Genomic DNA, 16,644 nt, shown 5'->3' on the forward strand with positions numbered 1-16,644 from the left:
ACTAGAGGACATTCAACTCTACAGTTATCTGGAACTGACATGAGCAGCATTCTTTGAAACCTTGGTAGGAATGAGTGGATCATTCCAGGAAAGCTTCTAAAGGTAAATTTCCTCTTAGGGATTTTTGTGGGGAGTTTCAGATTCATGGGCCTCCACAGTTCTTAATTACTATTACCTCTTGAGTAGACCTAGATGTGCCTTATTTTAAGATATTCTTTGAAGGCTGGGAGGTGGAAGGGTAAGGTCCCAAGGATATTTAGTCAAGGAGTTAACTGCTTGGGTGTGACTGTCCTATGTACTTTTAATATAAAGGGATTAAAAATCCTGGGGTTTAGGGGAGCCTGGATGGCTCAGTTGGTTAAGAAGCCGAACTCTTGATTTCAGGCTCAGGTCATGATCTTGGGGACCTGGGATAAAGCCTGGAGTGTGAGTATGGCTCATTAGGGAGTCTGCTTGAGGTTCTCTCTCTACCTCTGCCACCTTGTTCCTCACAAACAGGCTGTCTCATGTGCATTCTCTCTCAAGTAACTAAATCTTTCTAAAAATTCCTGGGGGTTAAGTAACAAGACTTCTCTCTTCTATGTCAGCCTTCAAAAACAGCAGAGATCTAAAAGAGTCAGAGATCAAAACTGAAGGTTATTATAGCTAAAAGCCAGGCTGGAGTACATTGCTTAAGTGTGTAGCCAAATAGGCTTGATGAAGAGGCAGAGCAAAAAAGAGAGAGTGTCATTGAGATGGAGACCTCTTCCCAGGAAACAAGAGATTGGGGAATATTAGCAAGTGTTCCTCAAGAACAAAAGGGATCTTTGAGTTTTCCTTATTGCTCAACTCATATTAAAGCTGCATGAAATGTGGCATACACATATTACCAAGTAAGAGAGAGTATGCATTTCACTTATATATTAACTTTGTTTATTTCTTAGAAACCTAAAAATTAGGGAAGCACTTTAAATAAATTTGAACTGTTTGCCATTAAGTGCTGAGTGCATTAATATTTTCAAGTGAGCCCTACTACCACAATATTCCCTACAAAACAAAGAGGGTTTACTTATGTCAAATAGTTTGGGGGAACCAAGAGATAACTTATTTACTTCTTGGAGAGTCACAATGATCCTTAAATGTTAAACTCTCCATGAATCCTACAATAGAGTTTAATGTTATTTAATTCATCATTTCCCAAACTTCTTTGAGCATGGAATATTTTGTTGCCTATGTATTTGTTGTTTCTTAGATATACTTTTTCAAAATCTGCCTACCTACTTGTTCTACTTGTTTATGGAGCATTCCACAGAAAGTGCTGGGCTTGGGAACTACAAATATATTTGTTCTTCAAATCTCCCTTGTGGGAAAGACATGCCATAATTCACATTTTTTTACATGTTTAAGAGGAACATTTCCCCTAAAACTGCAGTGAGCTGTGCAAATCCTAGCTTGTCATACTTTAATTGACATTACTTCTTCTTTCCTAGTTGTGTATAAAATAATGGTGTGTCCTACAACAATGGTGTCTGATTCGATGAAATGTCCATGGGAAGATAGGACACAGAAAGTCTATGTTTTCTTTTTCCTGTCTCCGTATATCCAACATTATATTCCAAGTCTAGAGTGTCTCTATTAAAAAAAAAAAAAAAGAGTATCTCTATTATCTAGCTTAGCACTTAATACATAATCAAGTTTTTGGTAAAATTGAAGTAAGGATTGAAAACAGGCATGTGACTTCTCTTACAGTCTACAAAGATTTAGAATCTCAGAGGTTTCCTGATTGGAATGGAAACACATGCTCTTTCTGGAAACGGGTAAGGTTTCCATGACAAATTATTTCTTTTTGGCCTCTGTAAAGACAGTATTTGGCATCTCTTTTGTTGATGTTAAACAATGTCACCTCCCAATTTCCATGCATAAGAAGCTCACTGTTGCCAGTTTAGAATAGTTTTGCGTTATAAATGCTTTTTTGGTTCCTGTTCACTTCCCCTGTATATTTTAGTCTCCATTAAACACACTTGTGTAACGTGTTTTAATTCTGAGAGTCTATTTAATTTCGATGGCTTCAAGTTACATTGAAAAAGAAAATAATATTACAATTTTTTTTCTCTTTAGTTGGATGGCTGGTTTTACTATTAATTCACTATTAATGTAATAGCCTAGCCAGACATGGTCAGTACTAATAAGCACTTTCAGCTGTCAGACAACTATTACGATGATGGCTTCCCAAATAAGGGCAGACTTTCTACCATCCAAAAAAACTCATTTCACTTTGCACTACAAAAAGTACTTGTCAGGATCAAATTATCTTAGATCCCTGGTTGGAGACACAGTGCTTAATCATTACTCTGATATATCATATAAGCAGATTGTTTAAAAAACTGTGAAAAGTGTCAAACAGTAATTTCATTATTTTGGGAATAATGAATTATGGAAACAAGACAAAAGGTTATTTGTTAACTTTCTGTCTATAGAGACAAGGACTTGTAAGATCCCCAAAACAGTGACTCAAGATTTTTAAATTTAATATGTGATCTGTAAATCCTACTGAATAAGCCCCACATCACACCTTTTTTTTTTTTCCTTTATCCTTATTATTTATTTCCCACATTGGAGATTCTAGACTCTTCAGATTCTTGCTAGAATGAAAATTCAGTTGTCTTATTAAAGGTTGGTCATCTTACCTCATGGTGTAGGAACTAAATCTATGTCATTTCCAAAATTTATATTGTATAGTCATAGAGGAAAGTTTGGGAAGAGGAAGGGAAGTGTGATTCATCTAAACAACCATCATTTCAAAATTGCATTTCTTTTTCTCCTTGGTTAAAAAAAATTGACGGTTAGAATTAAAGTGGTTGAAAATGTATTTTTACATGCTTTTCTAAGATATTCATGAACATTTCTTTCATTTTACAATATTGCAGTTAAAATGTGGTTACATAGATGACTTAAGATGTCAGAAATGAGTGACTTCCGAGAATACTTGTTTTGAGGAGCTAACACAAGGTAAAGACATAATGGAAGAGTTTATGTTTTGATCTCCTAGGATAGTGCATAAATGGCTAATTATCAGAAATACTTCAAGCCAGGAGAATCATGGCCAGCCAAGATTCCTTAAGAAGTCTATTAGAGTGCCTCAATGAAGAGTGGATAATGAATGGATGAATGAAAATTAGGACCTGGACCCTATTTAGGGTAACTTGACAATATTTTGAGGGCATCTGTGGAATAAAGGAAAAGCCCAAGTTTTGTTCTGATTCATTTTTGTTCCAAATCAAAGTGTTAACATAACTGGATTTTCTGCCAATATAAAACATAAAACATCGCTTTATTTTATTCCCTACCTATAGCTATAATTACCTTTTTCCCACACTTAGTGTAATAATGAAAAAAGCAATTGGTTTTGGAGCTAGACAAACCAAATATTTAATTAGACTTTTGTACTGGACTCTAAGCAGAGCACCAACATAGACAAAACCAAGTTCTGCAAACCCCTCTTGTACTGTCATTTCCCTTCCAAATACTCCTTTCTACTTCCTTTTTTTCAAACGTCCATCTCATCTACACCTTGTCTCATCATCGAGAGATTAAGAAGCCAAATCTCTGTCAAAACCTCCTCTAAATGCACTGGGAGAGCCTGGTTATCTTCCTAGGAACCTTGGGAGCCTGTAGTTCAGTTCATTGCTGTCACAAAAACCTCCAATTCCAGTACTTTCTGCCATCGATGGACAAAAAACAGACATTTCTAACTTGCTGAGTTTCAATTCTTTTTTCTTTTAATCCAGTCAGCACTGTGTTCTTTCTATATAAGAGACTAGCAGAACTGTCCTTGTCCCCGTTGCTCTCTGCTCTGGGTTCCCAGAGCCAAAAGCAAGACCCACTTTCCTCCTGACTTACCTGTACTCCCCCACTCTCTTCGATTCTTTCCACAGGGAGATATGCTAATTACTGGACATATTCAGATGTGAAGTGGAGTCCTAAAACATTTCACAAAAAAATTTTTTTTCTCTTTCTATCTTAGACATCTGTGACTGTATGAAAAAAGCATCTCAGATTTAGTTAGAAGTGATAGCTTCTAGCACTCGTGAAGAAGGTATTCAAAGTTAATAAGAGATAGGAGTACTCCCACCCAAGATCTCTCACCATTGAGTCTTCTACATAGTTATACCCAGGCTAGGATATCAATAGAGAGAACATGGTTACTAAGACTCACATTTTATTTTTATTATTATTTTTTTAATCCTTTTTTTAAAAAGTAGGCTCCTCACCCAACATCGGGCTTGAACTCACCATCCCTAGATCGAGTCATATGCTCTACCAACTGAGCCAGCCAGGCAACCTTCACATTTTTTTAAAATTTTTTTTTTAAAGATTTTATTCATTTATTCGACAAACAGAGATCACAAGTAGGCAGAGAGGCAGGCAGAGAGAGAGGCAGGGGAAGCAGGCTCCCTGAGCAGAGAGCCTGATGTGGGGCTTGATCCCAGGACCCTGGGATCATGACCTGAGGCAAAGGCAGACAATTAACGACTGAGCCACCCAAGTGCCCCCACTCTTTATTTTTAAACCTAACTTTATTAAATCTCACTTCACTTTATACCCATACTTAGGTCAATGCAACCACTTTTCTGCCCCTTTCTTACCCTTTCTTGCTAATATCTCTAAATATGCTTCCAGAGCCTATTCAAATATACTCTTCTAGGTAAAGCATTTTACTACTAATCTGGGCACCTCTGGTCAATCTCTCCTCTACTTCATCAGACTTCATCCATACCTCTAATATAGAATTTATAATAAATAGTACTTGTCACTTTCATGAGCTAGCATATTACCTTCCAATATGTCCTAAATGATCCCATTGCTGGGATGGATGAATAAATCGTTAGCTGGATAAGACTTTTTTTCTCCCGCCACTGGGCTGCAACCTTGTTTTGGGTTTGGAATCCATCCTTGATTGAGCAAGTGAAGCTAACTCTCTGATCTACAGGCATTTTCTGGTTCAGGATAGGATTGTTTGGTACTGGTATCTTGACCCAAATCTAATTTCATCCATTACTTCTTCCTATTAAGTTGTATTTTTTATGAAACCTTTTATCACATAACACAGTAAGAATATGCAAATTACTAGGACAAAGGTCAACATGTAGGTCTCTATTAGATGCTCACTTCTTGAGAACAGAGTACCCCATTATGCTGATTACCTGCTTATGCTTTATACAGAAAAGTCCATACAACTCCCCCATCCATCTTCTTATAGTCTGTCATTGTAATTAGAAATTTTTTGTAATTTGTAATTTTTTAGAGTGATTTTTACAAGAATAGGATATATATACTTGGACACTACAATAATATTGTTTATGAAATTAAGATGTATGTTCTGTGGAACCAAAACTTCTCAGACTATTTCTGAGGCTTAATCCAAGGGCAGATGAATTTTTTTCTGAAATTTGTTAGTGTTCAAATATTCATATGTAATCTCACTGCCAGATGGGTTACAGGCTACTCAGCTTTTGGATAACTAAATGTTTAATAAAATTTTCTCAAAGTTGGGTAATTTCTTAGTATTTTCAGAGGAATATATAATAGAAAATCAATATATATTATATATATAATATATATATATATACTTATCCTCCCATGCTTGATAAATGATCTAGATAGATATAGATAGATTGATTGATTTCCCCCCGCCCCACCCTGAAGGAGCTCTTTAGGTTCAGAGGTCGGGTTGCTAACTTTCTAGCAAGGAGCTCCATCTAGTGGTAAAATTAGAAATGTATCAAAGGCAGGTATTTTTTAGGAGAAAAAAAATATTAGCACAAATTACTTTTTCTCTTTTACATCCTAAATTTCTGTGTGTGCATATGTATCTGTGTTTGCATACATGTATATTCATTAAAGCAACTTCCCATATAATAATATTTTTTCTATATTTTATAAAAATGGCTGTAGCAAATATTCAAGTATTTACTAAATTTGAAACCCTTTATTCACTTGTTTGACTGATTGTTAATTTATTTCTTATGACCACTTACATATAGCATATATGTCAATACTAAAGATAAGGATTCAGAATATTTTTTTTCCAATCCCAGAAACATCACATTTTCCTTTTAAGAGAATACTTAACAGTGAGTTTAGACCATCTCAATTATATTCAGCAAAAATGTCCTAAATACTGTGGCCTTTCTTCCTTCTTCTCTTTCTGTTCTCACAAGCTGAAATTCAAGTCCGTACCATAGAACATCAGCTAGAGGAAAATGAAGAAGACCATAGAATAGAAGAAAAAATAAACAACAGTGACTCAAAATAAACGCAGTGACTGTCGCAACAAAGCTGAAGTGATATACTTTCTATTTGTTGGGTGAAAACATCTTATAAGTCACACTGCATCCTGGCACAAGAACAAAGAGGAGAACACCTTCTTTTTTGGGATGATGTGTACTCATACCGGTGCCTAAGAAGATCCACAACAAATTAAAGCTTAGATCTTATAACAAATGTACCATTTTATATCTGTCCCTTGCTGGGTAACTACTTCAAAACTAAGTAGCTTAAAACAATTATATCTCATGTCTTTGTGAGAATTTGAATAGAACTCAGCTGGAGTTTCTTATGTCCCCCGTAGCAATGACTGCAATCACCCAGTGAGCTCTGGCCGTCAGGGAGGGTGGCTTCTTGAGGAAGGTGGGAAGCTGGAACTCAGCTGGGAGTGTTGATTGGAACTCCTGGTTGTCATTCCATCAACATAGCAGCCTCAGAGTGATCCGATTTCTTACGTGCTAGATCAGGGGTTCAACAGAAGGAGGAGGAAGCCACTGCATGACTTTTAATGTTGTTGGATTTGATTTGCTAGAATTTTGTTGAGAATTTTTCCACCCATATTCATCAGGTACATTGGCCTATAGTTTCCTTTTTTAGTGGGGTCTTTCTCTGATTTTAGAATAAGGTAATGTTGGCCTCATAGAAAGAGTTCAGAACTTTTCTTTACATTTCTATTTTTTGGAACAGTTTGAGAATAGGTGTTAACTCTTCTTTAAATGTCTGGTAGAATTCCCTTAGGAAGCCTTCTGCCCTGGACTTTTGTTTTTTGGGAGGTTTTTTGTTTGTTTGTTTGTTTGTTTGTGGGGTTTTTTTTGTTTTGTTTTGTTTTGTTTTTGTTGTTTTTTATTTGACAGAGAGAGAGAGATCACAAGTAGGCAGATCACAGGCAGAGAGAGGAGGAAGCAGGCTCCCCATGGAGCAGAGAACCTGATGTGGGACTCAATCCCAGGACCCTGAGATCATGACCTGAGCTGAAGGTAGAGACTTATCCCACTGAGGCACCCAGGCGACCCATGTTTTTTGGGAGATTTTAAATTCCTGATTCAATTTCTTTGCTGGTTATGGGTCTGTTCAAATTTTCTATTTCTTCTTTAATGACCTAACCTGGTAATTCCCAGAACATCAGAGCAATTGCACACTCAGTAGGAGCTCACCCAGATTCACTTGGATAAACACCCCATTTCTGGAAGGACAAAAATGTCAAAGAATTTGTAACCACATTTCCAAACAACCAGAAATCTAAAGGGAGAGTTGACAGTACTAAGAATATCTCATCTATAGAAAAGAAGACACAAAGAAGTTCGGAAGACTGTCTTCAACTATCTCAATGGTCACCAGTGAAATTACGATACATTCAAGAAAATGGATATCAGTACTAAAGTGAAATTAAAGAGATAAGTATTTCAGTGAAAATACTTGAAAAATACTTGAAAAAAGGAAGAAGAGGTTTTCTGATGGCTGAATCTTGCCATGACTATAATAAACAGCCTTGGGAGGCAGTGAGCTGTCAATGTGCAGAAGGTCACAGATGCTACAGATATGATACTTACATTGTGTGACAAGTTAGAGTACATGGACCTCAAGACTCCAGAGGTACAACTGAGTTTAAAGAGATCAGCCTAGTTCTCCATAGTTTGGAGGGAAGATATTTGGAATAAGATTTATGTAATTCATAATGTGACAAAACACCTACTTCCCATATTGCCTTTCTGTTGTAACACAATAACTAGTTAGCTCTGAATTAATTAGTGATCTGATTTAGATGTAGAAATATAAAATGTTCATGGTTGCATTTCTGAATTCTCTCGCATATTAAAATCACCATAGGAAATAAACAGAGAGTGGTTCCCTAGTTCTAGCCCCACTTAATCTAGATTGAGTTTTAGACCTTGCTATTTTTTAAAGCTATTTTTATGTTTTATTTGTAAAGCTCTATTTATATTTTAAAGTTATTTTAATGTGCAGTTGGAGTTGAGGACCAATGGCTATAGCATGGATGCTGCCCAGGCTTTCAGGCGTCACTGTGGGAACACTGTGCAGCTAAGCAGTCCCCTGGAAAGTCTGGGAAAACAGGTAGTTGTAACTTCAGAACAGCAGCATGTGCCAACAACCAGAAGAAAATAAAATACATTTTTTTCATTATGCTAATGACTAGGTAAATGTTCATATAGAGCCTGAGGAACTTCTACCTTGAGTTTTTAGAGCTGTTATTCTCTACAGATAGAAAGTGCTTATTTAATGTGATTTCAGGAGACAGACCTGTCCCTTACTAAATCTAGATAGACTGTGATCAAATTGAAAAAAAAGGAACATAGCATAGTCATTTTGGGGATTCCAATGCCTAGCACTTTGCCTTGTATGTTAAGACTTCAATAACTGTCAAGTTGAATAACTACATAGAATAGAAATTTGATAATATATTTTAGGGACATATAATGAAAGGAAAGTCCAGAGGAAGACAAAGATTTATGAACAGTAACTTTTCTAGAAATAAGTGTACACTGTAGACCATTTTCATTTGAACTTAAACAACATTTTTTATATCAGTCCCAATTTTATCTTGGACATTTCCTGAGCCACTTGTTTTTGATGAGATTAAAGAACTTAACAAATACCTAAAAAGTTCATTTGAGACCAAATCTATGATTTCCAGTACATTTCCTATTAAGTTCCCTATGTGTTATTCAATATGAAGTTCAGATTCAAGTGAAGGGTAAAATTAAGTTTGCCAGTTAGAAATTAGTCCACTAAAAACTTCAGATCTCTCAGGAACCACATCACATCTAACTTTCTGCTGTGGTTTGGGACTGAGGATGGAAGAGAGCCCACTGTAAGTTCTGAGTGAGAACTAGAATCATTCTTCATTTTTATTTGAAGGGCTTAAATTTCTAGTTACACCACTGGAGTGAATTATTAGTTCTAAGTATCAGAGTAAGGACCAACCAAGGTACCTCAGAGTTCATTCACTATTAAATCATCACAGTGTGAACATCACAGCATGATATTCAAACACTTAAAAGCCGTTCCAAAAAAGGATGTTTGACAGTCTTTAAAATTTCTTTATAACTTTGGATAGGAATTGTTTCGTGCTATGAGCCATAAGAAATAGGCAGACTGCTGGGCCAAATTCATCATGAAGATTGATGCCATAACAAATTACCTGACAATTTTACTTTCTAGCCCTAGGGGTGGGGAAGGGGGGAGGAACTTTAAGTAAACCACTTTATTTTTATTTTGTGAGGTTTCATTTTTGTTACAATGTGTTTTAATAATTAAATGAATTTTATGCCTTTACATGAATGATATATAATGCAAAAAGTAAAATTGGAAAAGCAGGGGAAATATGCAAATGTGGGTAAACCCAATGTAAAAATCCATCACTGTTTTGTTTCTAGAGTGTGCTTAGTAGTAAATGTTACTTCCCTGAAGGCTGGTATTGAAACCTTATTTATCAAATGGATTCCCAGTACTTAGCTCAGGGCCTAGAGTAGGAATTCAAATTTTTTATTTGAAAAGAAAATTAATAATTAGTTACGTTAAAATAAATTAACAAATGCATCAAGGAGGGTTACCTTTCTAATAGTCACAAACTTTATTTAGGGCAGAATGAATTATTATTGTTAGGGCATAATTAATCATGATTTATACTTTTTCCCCTAATTCTAAGCATATATGTCAACGTTTATTTTTATAATATCATGAAATTTTAACTTTTTATTTACCTAAAATACCTTTTTCTTACTGTCAATGCCACTTTTAAATTGTGAAATTTAAGCAGATTAACTGGATACTGTAAGATGGTGCCACAACCACAGTGATGTTAATCTAACCAAAGAGTATTCCCAAATACCTTTATTCCTTTCAATCCATTAATCCAAACTGTGTTACTAAGAGGAAGACTAATTTTGGGTCTAAGAGCCATCACGATGATGAGAAAACCAGTAGCTGTGTTACCCTTTGGTTTGTCTTCATTCTCATGTCTGTTGTCTTTCCCTTCTCCCAGTATTACCAAGTGTCTGAAGTTAAGAGAGAAACCTCCAACTCAGAAAGCTGGTATTTCCCTCTGTGAGAAACCTAGTGGTCTTATGCTACTACTATTTTGATATGTATTTTCCTAAATGAACCCAACTCTACTTTGCAAAAAACCTAACATTTAAAAAATATTTTTAAATACACATTGACTTTTCCAGGAATGCAAGTATTGTATAATAAAGGGGAAAAAATGTACTTTTATTTTTTTCTGGAGTCTTATTAAGCCTGTTCACCATTTTAGACAAATCATGACATTGATCAAGATAATTTATGGTATTACGATAATTTACTTGCCAGCACATAGCCCCTGTATTAGTTTGCATTGTTTAGCTGTTGCATAATGATGATTTTGTGTTTAAGTGCAAATATCTCACTAAATTGTTTTCTAGAACACTTGTGCCTGAGGATTAACATATGGAAATACAGATCATTTTATCATCTATCCTTTTATTGTATTTTATTATTATGAATGGACATTATGTAGATTTATAAGTTATGTTTGTATAAGAGATATATTACCAATAAATTTAATTTTAGGATATTTGATACAAAAAGGAATTGGATTTGAAAAGGATGACAATTTCTACTAGCTCATACTCTCCTCAATGTGACAAATTTCTTCTGAAAATCTGAGCTAAACAGATAAATATTTAGAAGATTGAGAACAGTTTAACTTGGCTACTACTCAAGAATTCAGGTATACCTACAGTGGTCCCAGACAATTGTTTCTTCAACAATGATACCAGGGATGCTGGGGGGCATGATGGTCCTTTGAATCAATCTTTTTGTCTGAGAGCATTTGCTTATAAAACTCATGATATATCCTATTTACATGAATTCATTCATTCTTTAGTTTTGAACATTTATTCAAATTCCAGTAAGTTAACGTACAGTGTTAATACTAGTTTTAGCAATAGAATTTAATGATTCATCACTTTCATACAACACCCAGTGCTCATCACTTGTGCTCTCCTTAATACCCATCACCCATTTAACCCATCCCCCTGCCCAACTCCCCTCCAGCAGCCCTCAGAGTTTGTTCTCCATAGTTAACAGTCTATTTTCTGGTTTGCCTCTCTTTTCACCCTCTTATGTCCCTCTGCTTCATTTCTTAAATTCGACATATGAATGAAAACATATGGTATTTGTCTTTCTCTGACTTATTTTGCTTAGTCTAATTCACTCTAGCTCTATCCACGTTGTTACAAATGGCAAGATTCCATTCTTTTTGACGACTATTATTTCATTTTAGATATACACACAGTATCTACTTTACACGTTCATCATTTGATGGACATTTGAGCTCTTTCCATATGGTTATTGTTGATACTGCTGTCATAAACATCATGCACGTATTCCTTCAAGTCAGTACTTTTGTATCCTTTGGGTAAATACCCAATAGTGCAATTGCTGGGTTGTAGTGTAGTTCTATTTTTAACTTTTTGAGGAAACTCCATACTATTTTCCAGAACAGCTGCACCAGTTTGCTTTCCCACCTACAGTGTAAAAGCGTTCCCCTTTCTCTGCATCCTCATCTACATCTGTTGTTCCTTTGTTGTTAATGATAACCATTCTGACAGGTGCGACGTGGTATCTCAGTATAGTTTTGATTTGTATTTCCCTGGTGGGGAGTGATACTGAGCACCTTTTCAGGTGTTTGTTAGCCACCTATATGTTTTTCTTGGAAAAATGTCTATAAATGTTTTCTGCCCATTTTTTAACTGGATTGCTTGTTTTGAGGTATTGAATTTGATAAGTTCTTGATAGATTTGGGTATGAACCCATTATCAGATTTGTCATTTGCAATTATCTTCTCCCATTCCAAAGGTTACTTTTAATTTTGTTGATTGTTTTCTTCACTGTGCAGAATCGTTTTATTGTAATGAAATCCCAGTAGTTCATTTTTACTTTCGTTTCCCTTATCTCCAGACACATGTCTAGTAAGAAGTTGCTATGCCTGATGTCAAAGAGGTTAACACCTGTGTTCTCCTCTGGAATTTTCATCATTTCCTGTCTCGCATTTAGGTCTTTTATCCAATTTGAATTTATTTTTGTGCATGGTGTAAGAAAGTGGTCCAGTTTCATTCTTTTGCGAGTTGCTGTTTTTTCCAACACTATTTGTCAAAGAGACTTTCTTTTTTCCTCTGGATACCCTTTCCTGCCTTGTCAAAGATTAGTTAACCATATATTTGTGGCTCCATTTCTGGGTTTTCTATTCTGTTCCATTGATCTATGTGTTTGTTTCTATGCTGGTACCATACTGTCTTGATGACTACAACTTTGCAATATAGCTTGAAATCTGGAATCGTGATGCTTCTAGATTTTTCTTTTTCAAGATTGCTTTGGTTATTCAGGGTTCTTTGTGGTTTCATACACATTTTAGAATTGTTCTAGCTTTGTTAAAAATGCTGGTGGTATTTTCATTAAATGTGTAGTTTGCACTGGGTATTATAGACAATTTAATAATACTTATTCTTCCAATCCATGAGCATTTCTTTCATCAGTATTCTGTAGTTTTCAGAGTCCAGATCTTTCACCTTTTTGGTTAGGTTTATTCTTAGGTATCTTATGGTTTTTCATGCAATTGTAAATGGTATCGATTCCACTATTTCTATTTCTGCTGCTTCGTTATTGTTTTATAGAAATGCAACAGATTTCTGCACATTGATTATGTATCCTGCATACTGAATTCATGTATCAGTTCTAGCAGTTTTTTGAAGGAGTCTATTGGTTTTCTACATAGAGTATCATGCCATCTGTAAATAGTTAAAGTTTGACTTCTTCCTTGTTGATTTGGATGCCTTTTATTTCTTTTTGGTGTCTGATTGCTGAGTCTAGGACTTCCAGCACTATGTTAAATAAGAATAGGGAGAGTGGTCATCCCTTACTCCTGACCATAGAGGAAAATCTCTCAGTTTTTCCTTATTGAGGATTTCATTAGCTGTGGGTCTTTCATATATGGCCTTTGTGATGTTGAAATATGCTCTCTCTGTTCCTACTTTGTTGAGGGTTTTTATCAAGAATGGATTCTGTACTTTGTCAAAAGTTTTTCCTGCACCTATTGAGAGGATGCTATGGTTCTTATCTGTTCTTTCATTAATGCAGTATATAGTATTGATATGTGAATGTTGAACCATCCTTGCAGCCCAGGAATGAATCCCGCTTGATCGTGGCAAATGACTCTTTTAAGTGTTGTTGGATTTGATTTGCTAGAATTTTGTTGAGAATTTTTCCACCCATATTCATCAGGTACATTGGCCTATAGTTTCCTTTTTTAGTGGGGTCTTTCTCTGATTTTAGAATAAGGTAATGTTGGCCTCATATAAAGAGTTCAGAACTTTTCTTTACATTTCTATTTTTTGGAACAGTTTGAGAAGAATAGGTGTTAACTCTTCTTTAAATGTCTGGTAGAATTCCCTTAGGAAGCCTTCTGCCCCTGGACTGTTGTTTTTTGGGAGGTTTTTTGTTTTTTGTTTGTTTGTTTGTGGGGTTTTTTTTGTTTGTTTGTTTTTTGTTGTTGTTTTTTATTTGACAGAGAGAGAGAGATCACAAGTAGGCAGATCACAGGCAGAGAGAGGAGGAAGCAGGCTCCCCATGGAGCAGAGAACCTGATGTGGGACTCAATCCCAGGACCCTGAGATCATGACCTGAGCTGAAGGTAGAGGCTTATCCCACTGAGGCACCCAGGCGACCCATGTTTTTTGGGAGATTTTAAATTCCTGATTCAATTTCTTTGCTGGCTATGGGTCTGTTCAAATTTTCTATTTCTTCTTGTTTCAGTTTTGGTAGTTCATATGTTTCTAGGAATTTATCCTTTTTTTTTTCAGATTTCCCAATTTGTTGGTATATAATTTTTTATAATATTCTAATTGTTTATATTTCTGTGCTGTTGGTTGTGATCTCTCCTATCTCATTTATGATTTTATTTATTTGGGTCCTTTCCTTTTCCTTTTGAGTAGTCTAGCTTGGGCTTTAACAATTTTGTAAATTTTTTCAAAGAAATAGCTTCTAGTTTCCTTGATCCATTCTACTGTTGTTATTGTTGTTGTTGTTTCTATATCATTTATTTCTGCTCTGATCTTTATTTCCCTTCTTCTGCTGGCATTAGGCTTCATTTGTTGTTCTTTTGTTGTTGTTGTTGTTCTTTCAGGTGTAAAGTTAGGTTGCATATTTGAGATTTTTCTTGTGTCTTGAGATAGGTCTGTATTGTTATATACTTCCGTCTAATGACAGCTTTTGCTTCATCCCAAAGGTTCGGACCATTGTGTTTTCATTATCATTTGTTCCTATATATTTTTAAAAATTTTTCTTCTTTAATTTCCTGGTTAACCCATTCTTTCTTTAGTAGGATATCCTTTAATCTCCATGTATTTGTGGTCTTTCCAAATTTTTTCTTGTGTTTAAGTGGCATAGTGTTGTGGTCAGAAAATGTGCATGGTATGATCAATCTCTTTGTACTTGTTGAGGCCTGATTTGTGACCTAGTATGTGATCTATTCTGGAGAATCTCTCATGTGCACTCAAAAAGAATGTGTATTCTGCTGCTTTAGGATGCAGTGTTCTGAATATATCTGTTAAGTCCATCTGGTCAGTGTCATTCAAAGCTATTATATCTTTGTTGGTTTTCTGTTTAGATTATCTGTCCATTGATGAAAGTGGGGGTGTTAAAGCCCCCACTTTTTTGTATTATTATCAATGAATTCATTATGTTTGTTGTTAATTGTTTTGTATATTTGGGTGCTCCCAAGTTGGGGCATAAATATTTATAATCGTTAGATCTTCTTGTTAGATAGACTCCTTAATCATAATACAGTGCCCTTCCTTATCTTTTCTTTAAGTCTTTGGTTTAAAATCTAGTTTATCTGATGTAAGTATTGTTATTCTGTCTTTCTTTTGATGTCCATTGGCATGATAAATCATTCTCTATCCCCTCACTTTCTTTTTTTTTTCCTTTTTTTTTTTAAGATTTTATTTATTTATTTGGCAGACAGAGATCACAAGGAGGCAGAGAGGCAGGCATAGAGAGAGGGGAAAACAGGCTTCCTGCTGAGCAGAAAGCCCGATGTGGGGCTCAATCCCAGGACCCTGGGATCATCACCTGAGCCAAAGGCAGAGGCTTTAACCCACTAAGCCACCCAGGTGCCCCATATTCCCTCACTTTCAATCTGCACGTGTGTTTAGGTCTAAAATGAGTGTCTTGTTTTTTTCTTTTGTTTTATTTTTTGTTTTGTTTCTGTTTTGTTTTGTTTTTTTTAATCCATTCTGACATCCTAAGTCTTCTGATTGGAGCACTTAGACCATTTACATTCAGAATAATTACTGATAGATATGAATTTAGTGCCATTTTATTACTTGTTTTGGCATTATTTCTGAAGATTTTCTCTGTTCCTTTCTAGGCTTTGTTGCTTTTGATCTTTCTTTCCCACTATAATATTTCTTACAGGGCTGGTGTAGTGGTCACAAACTCCTATAGTTTTTGTTTGTCTGGGAAACTCTTTAGCTCTCCTTCTTTTCTGATTGATGGCCTTGCTGGATAGAATATTTTTGGCTGCAGATTTTTCCCAGTCAGCACATTGAATATATCATACCACTTTTGTCTTGCTTGCCAAGTTTCTGTGGAGAGATCTGCTGCTAACCTTATTTTCTTCCCTTGTAAGTTAGGAACTTCTTTTGTCTTGCCTGTTTTTAGGATTTTTTAAAACTCTATACTTTGCAATTTAACTATGATATGGCTTGCTATTGGCCTGCTTTTGTTGATTTTGATGGGCTTTCTCTCCTGGATTTTGGTGTCTGTTTCCTTCCCCAGGTTAGGGACATTTTCAGCTATAACTTCCTCAAATAAACCTTCCACTTCTTTTTCTCTTCTTCTTCTGGGACTCCTACAATTTGAATGCTATTATACTTTGCAGAGTCACTGAGTTCCTTAAGTCTACATTCATGATCTAATATTTTTCTTACCCTCTTCTTTTCTCCCTCATTATTTTCCATAATTTTATCTTCTATATCACTTATTTGTTCCTCAGCTTCTTCCATCCTTGTGGTCATTACAGTCAGTGTTGAATCTTGGTTATTGCATTTTTCATTTTAGCCTGATTAGCTTTTAACTCTTTTATCTCTGTAGTAAGGGACTCCTTGATGTTGTCTATGCTTTTCTCAGGCCCAGCTAGTGGCCTTATGGCTGTTGCTTTAAATTCTGGATCAAGCATATTATTTATATGTGCTTTGATTACATCCCTGGTCATGACCTTTTCTTATTCTTTCTTTTGGGATGAATTCCTCCATATTAACATTTTGTTAGGGCTCTTGT

The sequence above is a fragment of the Enhydra lutris genome, unplaced genomic scaffold, assembly GCF_002288905.1.
Source record: "Enhydra lutris kenyoni isolate GAN:26980312 unplaced genomic scaffold, ASM228890v2 scaffoldscaffold7, whole genome shotgun sequence".
Taxonomy (NCBI): Eukaryota; Metazoa; Chordata; class Mammalia; order Carnivora; family Mustelidae; genus Enhydra; species Enhydra lutris.